We start from the raw sequence: 13,836 nt of genomic DNA on the forward strand, positions 1-13,836 counted from the left end.
AAATTATATACAATAATAAAAATAAATATTTGTTAACAATATTTGATGTCATTTGTTAAAAATATTTGATGTCATTACAACCTTGGTAGGCTATGATCCTAAGGCTTCTATTATTCTTAGTTGTGAAAATATCCAATGCTGAAAATGAATCCAGTTAATTATAGAATACCAAAATGGAAAAGAGCATTCTTAGACCTTAAAATTCTCATACTTAGTCCTATAAACTCTAAAATATAAGAGTCTAGCTACGATTTGTTCATCATCATTTTCATCCTGAAAAACCTTCTGTCTGTCCTTGTATATGAATATTTGCTGGATAATTTTGCTAGAATAATTAAATGAGAAAATGTAGAAAAATGTCTCAGAGGCACAGGTGAGGTCAGATAAAGCATAAAACACCTTTTTTTTTTAACCAAATTATTCTATTTTGTATATCATGAATTATCTATGAAACTATATAGTTCTTGTCAAATTGAAGATAAGAACTAAAGTTAAATATATTTTAAATCTACATAATTTTATAGCATGCAATCCAACCTATATCATTATTGTATTTACTTCCTAATGTAACTTTTTGTTTTCATTCATAGTAGTACAGGTTTCACTTGATGAATCATTGTTAAAGCTGAAGCATTACTATAGCAGATAACTATGGCTGTGTGGGAGGGCCTCCACTGAATCAGTGGTGAAATAGCACAGCAGAAGGTCTCCTATGGAAGAATGCAAATGAAGCCAGTGTAAAAGAGCCTTCTGGGAAACCTTGGGTGATGTGCCAAAAGCAGAATACTGTGACTGTGATGTGTCAGAGACCATGGCCTGGCTGCCCTAAGGACAAAAGAGAACTATCCGCTCTCATGCAGCTCCTCCCCCGAGAAGAAACAGCTGCTCTGGGAGACGTCACAAGAGAGATTCCAAGAAGATGTTCCAGAAGATTACGGCCAGGTGGCCCTACTTCCTCCTTCCTTGTGCCCCCTTCCCCTTTTCCCCTCCTTATTGCCCTGCCTTCTGGTTGATTATAAAAGAGCTAAAAAATCCGACATTAAACGAGATCTTGACAAATCCTCCTCTTGGTCTCCTTCTTCTTTCCCACCCATTCTTTCAGGTTGCAGCCCTCCTCGACCACCCTATGTTAGATTGGTCCCGCGGGTCGGGGGCAATTGGCGCCCAATGTGGGGCTCGAGGCACGGGTCTCGACTGGAGGACAGACCGCATTAGAAATCTCCTCGGGACGCCGAGAGACATTTTGAAGAGTGCCCGCCATTTCATCGCTCACAATTTCGGCTACGGCTCACTGTAAGTCAGGATCCTTATTCTTCATTCTCGTCCAATTTTTAGAATGGGCCAAAAGCTTACTAAGGAAGCTCTCTTTCTTAAAGATTTAAAGAGCTCTCTCAGGGAAAGAGGGATAAGCGTTAAGAAAAAGGACCTCATTAAATTCTTTGTCTTTATTGATAAGGTCTGCCTATGGTTTATAATTTCTGGTCCCGATATCCATCCTGGAAAATGGCAGAAGGTAGGCATAGGTCCAACAAAGTTAGTAACAGGAAGGCTGAAGGCAAAGCATTTATAGTCTTCTGGGTGTAGGGGAATGGAGAAAAAGAAATCCTTGAGATCAATGACTATTTTTTGGTACCCTTTAGGAATAGCCACAGGGGAGGGCAAGCCTGCCTAGATTTCAATGGAGGGTCCTACCTCAAGGTATGGCTAACAGCCCTACGCTCTGTCAAAAATATGTCGCCCAAACCATTGATCCATTTCACCTCCATTGGCCTTCTCTTTATATTATTCATTATATGAATGATATTTTATTAGCAGGATCTGATGCCTCCCAACTTCATGCTGTTTCACAACAGCTTATAAAAGCTTTAAAACAGAGAGGCCTCCAAATTTCTCCTGATAAGGTTCAGATAAATTCCCCCCCATTTGTTTTTAGGCTTTGAATTATTTCCACATAAGATTGTCTCTGAAAAGATACAACTAAGAAGAGATTCCTTTCATACCTTAAATGATTTCCACCACCCCTCCCAAGGTCCTCCCCACCTATATGTCCTTAGTAGCACAATTGATTTGCTTGGGGAGAGAACAATCTCAAAAACTATTTGGGAAGGATCCAGAAGTCATAATAACCCCATACAATACATCCCAAGTATCGTGGTTACTTCAGAATGATGATCAATGGGCAATAAGTTGTGTGTCCTTCCAGGGAAGGATGGATAATCATTACCCACCAGACAAATTAATCCACTTTCTACATAAAACACTTATTATTTTTCCAACTATTACAAAACATCTCCCCATCCCGGGTGTTAATCTGGTCTTTACCGATGGCTCTTCCAATGGCAGAGCTGCTTAATTTATTAATGGTAAAGTAACTCCACTGATTACACCATATTTCTGAGCTCAATTAGTTGAGTTACAAGCTTTTATTGAAGTCTTTAGGGTCTTACCACATTCGCCTTTTAATCTGTACACTGACAGCTCATATCTAGCCTACTCTGTTCCCCTCTTAGAAACAGCCCCCTGTATTAAGCCCACAACCAATGCAGACCCCCTGTTTTCCACTCTCCAGTCTCTCATTCATAACCGTGTTCACCCCTTTTTTATAGGACACATAAGGGCACACACTGGGTTGCCAAGACCCCTAACTCAGGGCAATAGACAGGTGGACCAAGCCACACAACTTATAGGCCTCATGCAGAATCCTGACCTTAAGTCACCGGACCCTCTGCAACAAGCACAGGCTGCCCATAATTTACACCATCTCAATTCTCAAACACTTAGGCAAAAATTTCACATCACTAGAAAACAAGCCAGACAAATAGTCTGCCAATGCAAAGGATGTTTAACCTTCTTACCTGAGGCACATTTAGGCGTAAACCCCCGCAGGGTTATTCCTGGGGAACTATGGCAAATGAATGTTACCCACATGCCAGCTTTTGGCAAACTAAAGTTTATCCATGTGACCATTGATACACATAGTGGATTTATCTTTGCTTCCCTCCAATCTGGAGAGGCCACAAAAAATGTTATTAATCATGTCCTGACCTGTTTGGCAGTTCTCCCTCAGCCAAAAAAGATAAAAACAGATAATGGGCCTGGGTATGCCAGTAATGCCTTTAAACAATTTTGCTCACAGCTCAGTATCAGACATATCACAGGCATTCCCTATAATCCACAGGGACAAGGAATTGTTGAAAGAGCTCATCAAACTCTCAAAAATAGCATTACCTAACTACAGTCGAGTGTGGGAATACCATACCCACTTACAGGAAACTACAAAAATCTGCTTAATCATGCACTATTTGTAATAAATTTTCTTACATTAGATCAAGAAGGAAGATCTGCTGCAGATCGCCTGTGGCATCCCTCCACCACCGACAATTATGCACAAGCACTTTGGAAGGACCCTCTGACATTCAAGTGGCAAGGGCCTGACCCCGGGCTTATTTGGGGCAAAGGACATGCATGTGTCTATGACACACAAACTAACAATGCCAGGTGGCTACCTGAAAGACTCATAAAGCTATATAACTCACCCAGGGTCCACCCTGAGAAAGATTGTTATTGTGCTTAATTCTAGGAGAAGGATGACCCTTGCCGTGTTCCTGCTGACCGCCTGCCCCCTGGTGTCTAGCACTCCCATATACCAGACTTTTAATTACACCTGGATCATCGTCAATGAGGCTGAGGCCACCGTCTGGAGCTATTCACAGGTTTCCCCACACATTCCCTGGGTTTCACTCCATCCGGACCTATGCAAGTTAGCTTTAGGGGGACCTCCCGCCTGGGGAGTCCCAGATATAATTGCCCCGCAAGACTGGGCCCCTAAACAACATACATCAGGGACTGGGCCTGGACATGGAAGTGACACACAACAGGCAATACTAGCTTTACAGCGGGATGGACTCTATGTCTGCCCTGGGGGACATAGACGGAAAGACCTAAATTACAAATGTGGATGAGCTTCCTCAGATTTCTATTGCGGATCCTGGAGATGTGAGACAACAGGAGACACATACTGGAAACCGTCCTCCACATGGGATTACATAACTGTCAAGAGAGGAAATCCCCCCAAAAAGTCTTATATTGTCTCTGATCCATAACCGCTAAATTTGGAATGTGGACATGATTCTTCTAGAAAAGGGTGGTATAATCCACTCAATATCAGCTTCACGCCAGAAGGCAAAAGACAGGATTGGACCAACAGAGGCTTTGAGTGGGGCCTTAGGTTATATGCCTCCGGGACAGACCCCGGCCTTACATTTAAAATTAAACTTCTAAGAAATATTTCAAAGATGGCGACCGCCTAGCTGCACTACAAACAACGAGGGAAAAAAAGGCAAGTATTCAAGGGAAATTAGGAACTTTCTGAAGAGGGAGGGCACAGATCCGGGTAAAAGAGGGAAGCACACACCCGCGCGACCCACGCCCCGCCACCAAGCCCGCCGCGAATAACTGCATCGGGCGCGGCCCCGCGCCCAGCGACCCAGGGCCCCGTGCACACCAAGCCCCATGGGCCCCGGCGGCCCAGCGTACCCCACAACCCCCATGCCCCACACCCGCCGCACCCCCCGCACCCCCCCAGCACGCCCCTCCCCCCCAGCGCGCCCCACGCTCCCTATCCACACACGGCAGACGCGGCCCAAGCGAACCAAGGCTTCCCGCGCCCCGGGCACCCAGGCCTGCCCCGCGCCCCCACACGCCCAAGACCCCTGCTCCCCACCCCCGCGTGCCTCGAGACCACACCACGCCCGCCCCACCCTCCCGCGCGCCCCACCCGCCGCGCGTTCCGTGCTCTCTATCCACACACAGCAGGCACGCCCCAAGCGCCCCGCGTCCCGGGCGCCCAGGCGTGCCCCGCACCCCCGCGCCCCCCGCGCACCCTGAGACCCCCACGCCCCACCCCCACGCGCCTCGAGCCCTCCCCCGCGCGCCCCGCCCCCGCCTCCCCCCCCAGCGCGCCCAACGCTCCCTACCCATATGCGACGGGGTGCTCAAAGCGCCCCGCAGTATCCAGCGCCCGGGCGCCCAGGTGTGCCCCGATCCCCCCGCGTGCCCCGAGACTCCCCGCGCCCCACCCCCGCGCTCCTCAAGCCCCCCCCCCGTGCACCCCACCCCCGCCGCGCATCCAGACTGCCCCCCAGCGTCCCACAGCATCCAGCACTCCATCTTATCTCAGCGTGCTCGACGCCCCCTGCGCTACCCGCGACCCCCTGGACCCCCTCCCCCCCCCTCCCCCATGCGATCCACCCCCTCCCCCCCTGCGAGTCCAGAGCACCCCACGGTATCCCACAGCGCCCCACTCTCCTAGCTGCCCCCCCTCCCCTCACGCCCTGCTGTTCTCACATCACTTGCCGCCGGTCAGTTTCTGCTGTGTCCTGATTCCGTACCCACATCATCTGCCTCTGCACTACAATTGCACGTGCAGTGGGCCCAGTCCCACAGCAAGAGCCACATAAGTCCACACTGAGTCACTAGTGCCAGCGCAGGTGGCATCCCCTACCTGTACAGATCCCAGTGTACCCAACCAGAATCTAGGCACCTTCAAGGCTTACTACCTCAGTCCTTTTTCAAGCTCAAAGGCAGGCAGCTTAGGTGCATTACTGGGTGAGAATTCAGGCAACTTTGGTGCCCCTGTCAGGCTATAGGTAGGCAGCTTTGGCAAGAGTGAGCAAAAACCCAGGCTGCTTACAACTGCCCCAGGCTGCCTTGGATTTGCATTAAGCTAGATCCCAGGCTGCTCCACCCACCTACCCGCCCATACACTGACATGGGTAGACCACAGCGCAAAAGAAATAACACGAAAAATAAAATGGAAGAAAATCCAGACAGATCACCCAGTCCAACAAGGATCACAACAAACCAAAACATAGAAGAGTGTTTAGGATCAGAACATCAAGTGGAAGCAATGAACAATGCAACCCTGACCAAACTACTGCTAGATCTGACAGGAAAGCTACAAAGGATAGATAATCGTATGGATGCTACCATCACTAAACTAGAGCAATATGATAAGACACTGGAAGGAATACCTCTGGTGGCATCACCATACCCGATATAAAGTTATACTACAAAGCCATAGTAATAAAAACAGCATGGTACTGGCATAAAAACAGGAGTATAGACCAATGGAATAGACTTGAGGACCCGGATTTTGGGCCAAGAAACTATAGCTACTTGATATTCGACAAAGGCCCAAACAATATAGACTGGAAAAAAGATAGCATCTTCAACAAATGGTGCTGGACAAACTGGATAACCACATGCAGGAAACTAAAACACAAGCCCACTGTACAATATCAAGCTACCATCAATCACGGGGTATAAGAGGGCCTACACCTATCAAACTGTCTATCAAAAAAGTAAGTGTTATCTCAATTTTCCGGGTGCTAACTTACTCTCCGTTGGAGAATCTGCTTCTCTTTTCCAGATAGATGCAGATCCTAAGAAGAGAGCTGCCCCAACATACCTCAGAAGGGGCCCAACTGAAACTAAGGACAACTGGCGAAATAAGCAAGGGTGATGTTTTCCTGTGAACTGTATACCAGCACAAAGGGGTAGGAGATCAATGCAGAGAAAATCAACTCCTACCAAATCAGAGAGCCAGAGCCTCAGAGGCCCCCAACACCTCAGCACTGAAGCAGACCAAAAATGAACCCAACATGGCTCAGGGAAATCTTGCGGAAGAGGGGGCGGAAAGAATGTCAGAGTTACATGTTGGGTCATGATTTTCAGAGACATTTATCATACTAATAACTGGGGGCTAACTCCACAATGCACGACCCATTTTCAATAATAAGGAGGGTCTAATGGGAGGGTTAGATCACAGATGAGCCTAAATAATGGTACCAAACTGCCTGTATTTACTGAAAAGAAAACTAATAAATTAAATTAAAAAAAAAAAGAAATATTTCAAAAAAAATAAAATAAAATAAAAATAAAAATAAAATTAAACTTCTTAAAACACCCCCTCAATTCCCTAAGGTTGCCATAGGACCAAATCCCGTTCTTCATCAACCCCCTCCCAACCAAGCAAAGAAAAAAAAAATCCCTCCTTCTACCGCAACCCCACAAGCTGTCACCGGCATCACCCTGTTCCAACCTACCTTACCACTAGGGTTGCCTTCATCAGCAGACCTTATTCTGACCATGGTTTATGCCTCTATAGAGGCCATACATCAGACCAATGTATCTGAATTTCAGGAATGCTGGGTATGTTATTCACCTTGGCCCCCTTTTTATGAAGGGATAGCCTTATATGCAGAACTGTGAGTAATGACACCATGGCTTTATGGAGGCAACGGCAAGATGGGGTTGGCCTCACGGTCACCCAGGTATCTGGGTGTGGGATGTGTCTCCTGGGTCCTTCCATGCTTCCCCCTATAGATCTTCAAACAACCTGCAATCTCACTCAAGTTGTTAACTCTAGCTTTCTCTATATTGTTGCCCCTGTTGGCACTTACTTTGCATGCTCTACTGGTCTCACTCCTTACGTTGTAACTTCCACCTTCTTAGCTCAGAAAGATTATTGTGTCCTTGTAAAACTCTTCCCCAAGCTAACAATACATTCCAAAGATGAGTTCCTCCATTTTTGGGAGGGAGGAACATCTCCATCATGTGCCAAACGGGAGCCTATTACTGCCATCACTCTTGCTGTTATCCTGGGGTTGGGTGCAGCCAGAGCAGGCACAGGCATAGCTTCATTAGTCACCTCCCAACAACAATATAATCAACTCTCTTTGGCAGTAGATAAGGACTTTCAGGAATTACAAAAGGGTCTTCAAGACTTAAAGGACTCTATGGTATCTTTGTCTGAAGTAGTCCTCCAAAACAGACGTGGGCTAGACCTAGTCTTTCTACAAGAGGGGGGACTCTGTGCTGCACTTAAGGAAGAATGTTGTTTTTATGCGGACAAAACTGGTCTAGTTCAAAATAATATTGGCAAGGTCCGTTCCAGCTTGGAGGAACGAAAGGATAACCGGGAAAAGCAGGAGTCATGGTACCAAAACTGGTTCTCCACTTCTCCTCTGTTTTCCACATTACTCCCCTCTATTCTTGGTCCCTTCCTAGGACTCCTCCTTCTTCTTTCCTTTGGACCTTGGGCATTTAAACGACTAACTTCTTTTGTCAAAGAACAGGTTGATTCTGCCACCAGAAATTCGGTGTCTGTCCATTACCACAGGTTGCAGCTACAAGAAGAAGAGGGCCAAACAGATGAGACACCCCTCAGCTCTCCTTCAGACTGACTTGATTTTTCTCCCTTGGCTGACGATAGGTCATGGTTTCAATTCCATAAATGGCTTTGAGGCTCCCAATGATGGGATTATTATGCTACCAAGCCCAGGGGCACACTGATAAGCTATGGCCTCAGCCAGAGATGAGAATATTGTAGGGCCCATTCCCTGGAGGCCATCCACATAGCCTAAAACAGGCGGATCACCTTCCATGAGCTGTGATCACGGCCAATGACGGGATTATTGTGGATCCAGGAGTGGAGGCAACCCTCATAGCTTAAGACAGGCAGGCCATCTTCAGTAACTGGTGCTGGGATTGGAAGCATGCCATATAGCCTAAGACAGGGTGCCATGCCCATTTCAATTATACAAAGAGGGAGGAAATGTCAGAGACCATGACCTGGCTGCCCTAAGGACAAAAGAGAACTAGCCGCTCTCATGCAGCTCCTCCCCCAAGAAGAAACAGCTGCTCTGGGAGACGTCACAAGAGAGATTCTGAGAAGATGTTCCAGAAGATTACGGCCAGGTGGCCCTACTTCCTCCTTCCTTGTATCCCCTTCCCTTTTTCCCCTCCTTATTGCCCTGCCTTCTGGTTGATTATAAAAGAGCTATTGCAGCCCTCCTCGACCACCCCATGTTAGATTGGTCCCGCGGGTCAGGGGCAGTGATGCTTAACATGACAAATAGTTTTGGATATACAATATACTTAGATAGAAGCCATGTTACACTTTCAGGCACTGATCTGCTAAGATTCCCTACATTCACAGGTTGAGTTTACTCACAGGAGTCCATACCTCATTTGTCCTTTCTTTTAAATTTTGTTTTTTAAATACTTTTAAAATAGTTCACAGAATTGAAGCGGGGGGGGGGGGAAGGGAGGGAGAGAGAACACGAGCATGTGCCCACCAGGGCCTCTAGACACTATAAACAAATTGCAGATACATGTACCACCTATGATTCTTTTATTGTTGTTGTTTTGTGTTTCAAGGTAGGGTCTCACTCTAGCTCAGGCTGACCTGTAATTCACTATGTAGTCTCAGGGTGGCCTCGAACTCACAGTGATCCTTCTACCTTTGCCACCCAAGTGCTGGGGTTAAAGACATATGCCACCACACCCAGCATTCACCTATGATTCTTGATTACTTGGGTCCTGGGGAATTGAATGTGGGTCATTTGGCTTTTCAGTGAAGCCCCTTAACTGCTAAACCATCTCTTCAGCCTTATTTGATCTTTCCTAAGAGAAAAGCACTTCACACACTTGGCCATCTTAAACTTCACTATAGTACCGCAGACTATTTAGCAATTAGAATGTCTGTGTGACAAAGATATACACAGCATCCACACATGTACCATGCACACACATACAAGTGTAAAAATATCATTGTCGGGCTGGAGAGATGGCTTAGTGGTTAAGCGTTTGCCCGTGAAGCCTAAGGACCCCAGTTCAAGGCTTGGTTCCCCAGGTCCCACGTTAGCCAGATGCACAAGGGGCGCACGCGTCTGGAGTTCCTTTGCAGAGGCTGGAAGCCCTGGGGCGCCCATTCTCTCTCTCTCCCTCTATCTGTCTTTCTGTGTCTTGCTCTCAAATAAATTTTAAAAAATTAAAAAAAATATATCATTGTCAAGATATCCAAGTGTGTCCCTTGCAAAGAAGATGGTAAAGCAGATCGTGATGGTGGCGATTATGATGATGATGGTCAGAGTTCTGAGGAAAGTGAGATCAAAATGTTCCCTATTTCTGTTATCAGGCTCAGAAACTTTTACATCACAGTCAAGCTTTCAGCAGGAAATTCGTCCTTGTTGTATAAGACATTAGATGGATGAAGACAGAATATAGAACAATGAGATTAATATCCCATGGTCATTTATCAGCTGGCCATTTCTTTAAACTTTTCCAGAAACCAAGTACAATTTTGTTATTTTGATAAAGCAATAAATCATGGACAAAGATCATTTTCTTATGTATCTATTATAAATATGACAAAATTATTTGCCATAGTGTTCCCCTATTAATAATAATCATTCATTAACTCAGAACTCTAATCTGAATCCAGAAATTCATTTTAAAAATGGATCTTCTTTTCCTTAAAATATTTGCATAAAAATTAGCCAAAGACTTATTAATGCATGGGATACAAAAGTGCAAGGGAGATAACCAGGTTAAAAAGGTTTAAGAAAATACAGGAAAGAAATATGTAATAATGAAGGGAATTATAGCAGGGTCAACCAAAACCAAGTATGCATGAAAATGTCATAAGGAAATGTGATACTTGGTAAAGTAATGAAAAATTTACACACACACACACACAAATAGAATGCATGGGTGAATAAAGCTGCTTCCAGAAGGTAATTAGATGTATGAGGTAGTTAAATGAAACTCCCCATGCCCAGGGAGGGCTACCTCCCTGTCAGTGGTTGGTCAGAGAGATCAATAAATTTGCCATGTCCGTTGGTTTTTCACTACAACTAGATAGTAAGATCCTATGGCTAAAGACCACATAGGCTTTGGCCTTAAGGCATAGAGAGATCTAACTTGACATAGGTTGTCAGCTTCCTTCTTGCTAGCAAGCCCTTATAATGCCAAAAGGTGCTACACAAACTGTTGAGGGAGAAAAGCCATTAATTTTTTTTTTTTTGATATAATAGAAACACTATTCTTTTCTTAATTAATTTGTTATTATTTCTTTTCACTAATTAGTTTTGTACTCAGTGAATACAGTCAAGTTGGTACCATTTCTAGGCTCATCCATGTACTACCCCCTCCCCCTGGCCCCTCCTTGTTGAGGCATATGGGTCATGCATTGTGGAGTTATCCCACAGTTATGGGTAGGAGAAATGTCACTGCATATCATGACCCAACGTGCGGCTCTGACATTCTTTCTGCCCCCACTTCTGCAAAATTTCCCTGTGCCATGTTGGATTCATTTTTGTTCTGCTTCAGTGATGAAGTGTTGGGGGCCTCTGGGTCTCTGGATATCTGATATAGTAGAAGTTGATGGTTCTGTGTGTCGATCTCCTTCACCCTTTCTTGAGGATCTGTGCTAGTTAACAGTTTTGAATGGGAGGAGAGACATTTTCTTTAGTGATGAAGACACTGGTAATGTGCCCATGTCCCTGTAAACAAACCTTATCCATGTTCCTGAAAGTGATCATTATCAACCCCAATGTCTCACAAAATTATACATAAAATAAAGAAAGAGAAGCAGAAGATGGACTAGTTGGAAGGAAGAACGGCATCATCAGGAGTGAATGAGGGACAGGAGAGGATAATGACTCATGAATGTGATTGAAATACATTATGTACATATATGAAAACCATTACATATAATTAACATACACTAATGGAAACATAAAATGCTAAGAAAAAATAAGCTGATAGATTCCTTTTCATAAAGGCATAAAATGTCCTGTAGATTTTCTGACAGCCTTATCAGCATTGTATTGCAAAGGGCATACATAATTTTACCATTGCTCTGAACTCTGTTGATTTTGTGGGCTTTGAATGTCACATTAACTGAATGAAGTTTATGTGCCGGATAGAAGCCTGGAAAAGGGGCCGCAGGAATTACACATTGAAAGGACCTTCTTGGGGGCGTGCCGGGACTCGGGCTGCTCGCTAGCACGCCCTTGGGCAGCCGGGCGCCCGCTGTCCCTTCCGCTTCCGACGCGCTGTCCGCCGAGCCGGTGGATGTGCGGCAGTACCACGTCTGCTCCGCTGCCTGTCGTCGTGCCCGCCGCCCGCAAGGCCACCGCTGCGGTTATTTTCCTCCATGGATTGGGAGATACTGAGCACAGATGGGCAGAAGCATTTGCAGTTATCAGAAGCTGGCATATCAAATATATCTGCCCGCACGCGCCAGTTATGCCTGTTACCTTAAATATGAACATGGCTATGCCTTCATGGTTTGATATTATTGGGCTTTCACCAGATTCTCAGGAGGATGAATCTGGAATTAAACATGCAGCAGAAAATGTAAAAGCCTTGATAGATCAAGAAGTGAAGATCAAGAAGTGAAGAATGGCATTCCTTCTAACAGAATTATTTTGGGAGGATTTTCTCAAGGAGGAGCATTATCTCTGTATACTGCTCTCACAACACAACAGAAACTGGCAGGCATCACCGCCCTCAGTTGTTGGCTTCCACCTCGATCTTCCTTTACACTGGGTCCTATCAGTGGCATCAACAGAGAAATATCTATTCTTCAGTGTCATGGAGATAGTGACCCTTTAGTTCCCCTAGTGTTTGGTTCTCTGACTGTTGAAAAACTAAAAACATTGGTAAACCCAGATAATATAACCTTCAAAATCTATGAAGGCATGATGCACAGTTAGTGTCAACAGGAAATGATGGATGTCAAGCATTTCATTGATAAACTCCTACCTCCAATTGATTGAGGTCACTAAGCAGCCTTGTGTAGATTACACCAGCATCATTGTAGTAGCCTAGAATATACACCTTTTCCCATTTCTGATCTTTAAATTCCCTAATGTTTGCAGTGTTAATAATGTTTTGCAATTACATGCCAATGATACAGACTAGATGATAGCCCCTCCTGGGAAACTTACCATCTTTAAGTTTCTATACATTAATTTGCATACCCAGAACATACTAGTATTAAAGTAAGGTGAAGCAGCTAGCTTCCTTTTCCCAATGTAATTCAGCAGAATACTGTAATCAGAGTTCTTAATATCATTTGAAAATTACTAGTATGCTTAAAGAACATCTATTCAGACCTTAAGTGGTTCAGATATAAATGACTTGTTCATGCTGTGACCTAGACTATGGGTTAGACCACAGTTGCATAGTCACTATGCAGTATCTGTATTTTTTTATATGCATCCATATGTATGTAAGGATTATAATACATAAGTTAGATGCCATGACATTATTCTTTATACTAGGAATAATGCTTTTTAATGTCAAAAAGAGTAATATTTTCTTCAAGTAATAGTCCTTTTATTGGGGGACTAGGCTTTTCTTTTCTTTTATAATTCCATTTAATACTCTTGTCATTTAAAAAAAAAATGTTACTTTCTAGAATACTATTTCCCTACCATAGAAATCTGCCAATATATACTATAACTTGACACAAATACAATGGTATCTCAATCACAAACATATGGTATTTAAAATCTAAGTACACTTTACAAGAAACCAAACATTATGTATTTCAAATAACTGCTCCTCAGTCCAAATTCAGACCTCTATAGTTATTAGAATCTTCAAGACAGGTAATAGTAATAATTAAATGTTTTTTTTGGTTTGTTTTCTGTAAACAACTGAAAGGTTAGATCATGTTCTGATATGTTTAGAAATACTATGAATTTCTAAAATGATTAGGTCTACTTATATTGTAGTTTAAGCTTAAGATATTTCAAGCCAACTTATTGTAGAAGAACAATCTATTAGAAATTTTTGCTTTTTTTTTCTGTTAGGGAAATTAATTTAAATTTTCATTTTAGACAAATGAGTTTTTTTAAGATTAGTTGTCTTGTGCAGATATAAAATAGCAATTTATTGATTTTTCAGTTGTCAGAGTGTCCAGATTGCTGCTAAAATATTTAAAACAAACTTATGGGTAATAAAGATTAATCACAGCCG

The 13,836-nt window shown here is 44.0% G+C and overlaps 1 pseudogene; it reads left to right on the top strand.

Moving 5' to 3' along the window:
* Positions 1-11,883: 11,883 nt before the first annotated feature.
* On the top strand, positions 11,884-12,629 carry LOC101609503 (annotated as a pseudogene).
* The last annotated feature ends 1,207 nt before the right edge of the window (positions 12,630-13,836 follow it).

This window comes from Jaculus jaculus, chromosome 5 (assembly GCF_020740685.1).
Source record: "Jaculus jaculus isolate mJacJac1 chromosome 5, mJacJac1.mat.Y.cur, whole genome shotgun sequence".
Taxonomy (NCBI): Eukaryota; Metazoa; Chordata; class Mammalia; order Rodentia; family Dipodidae; genus Jaculus; species Jaculus jaculus.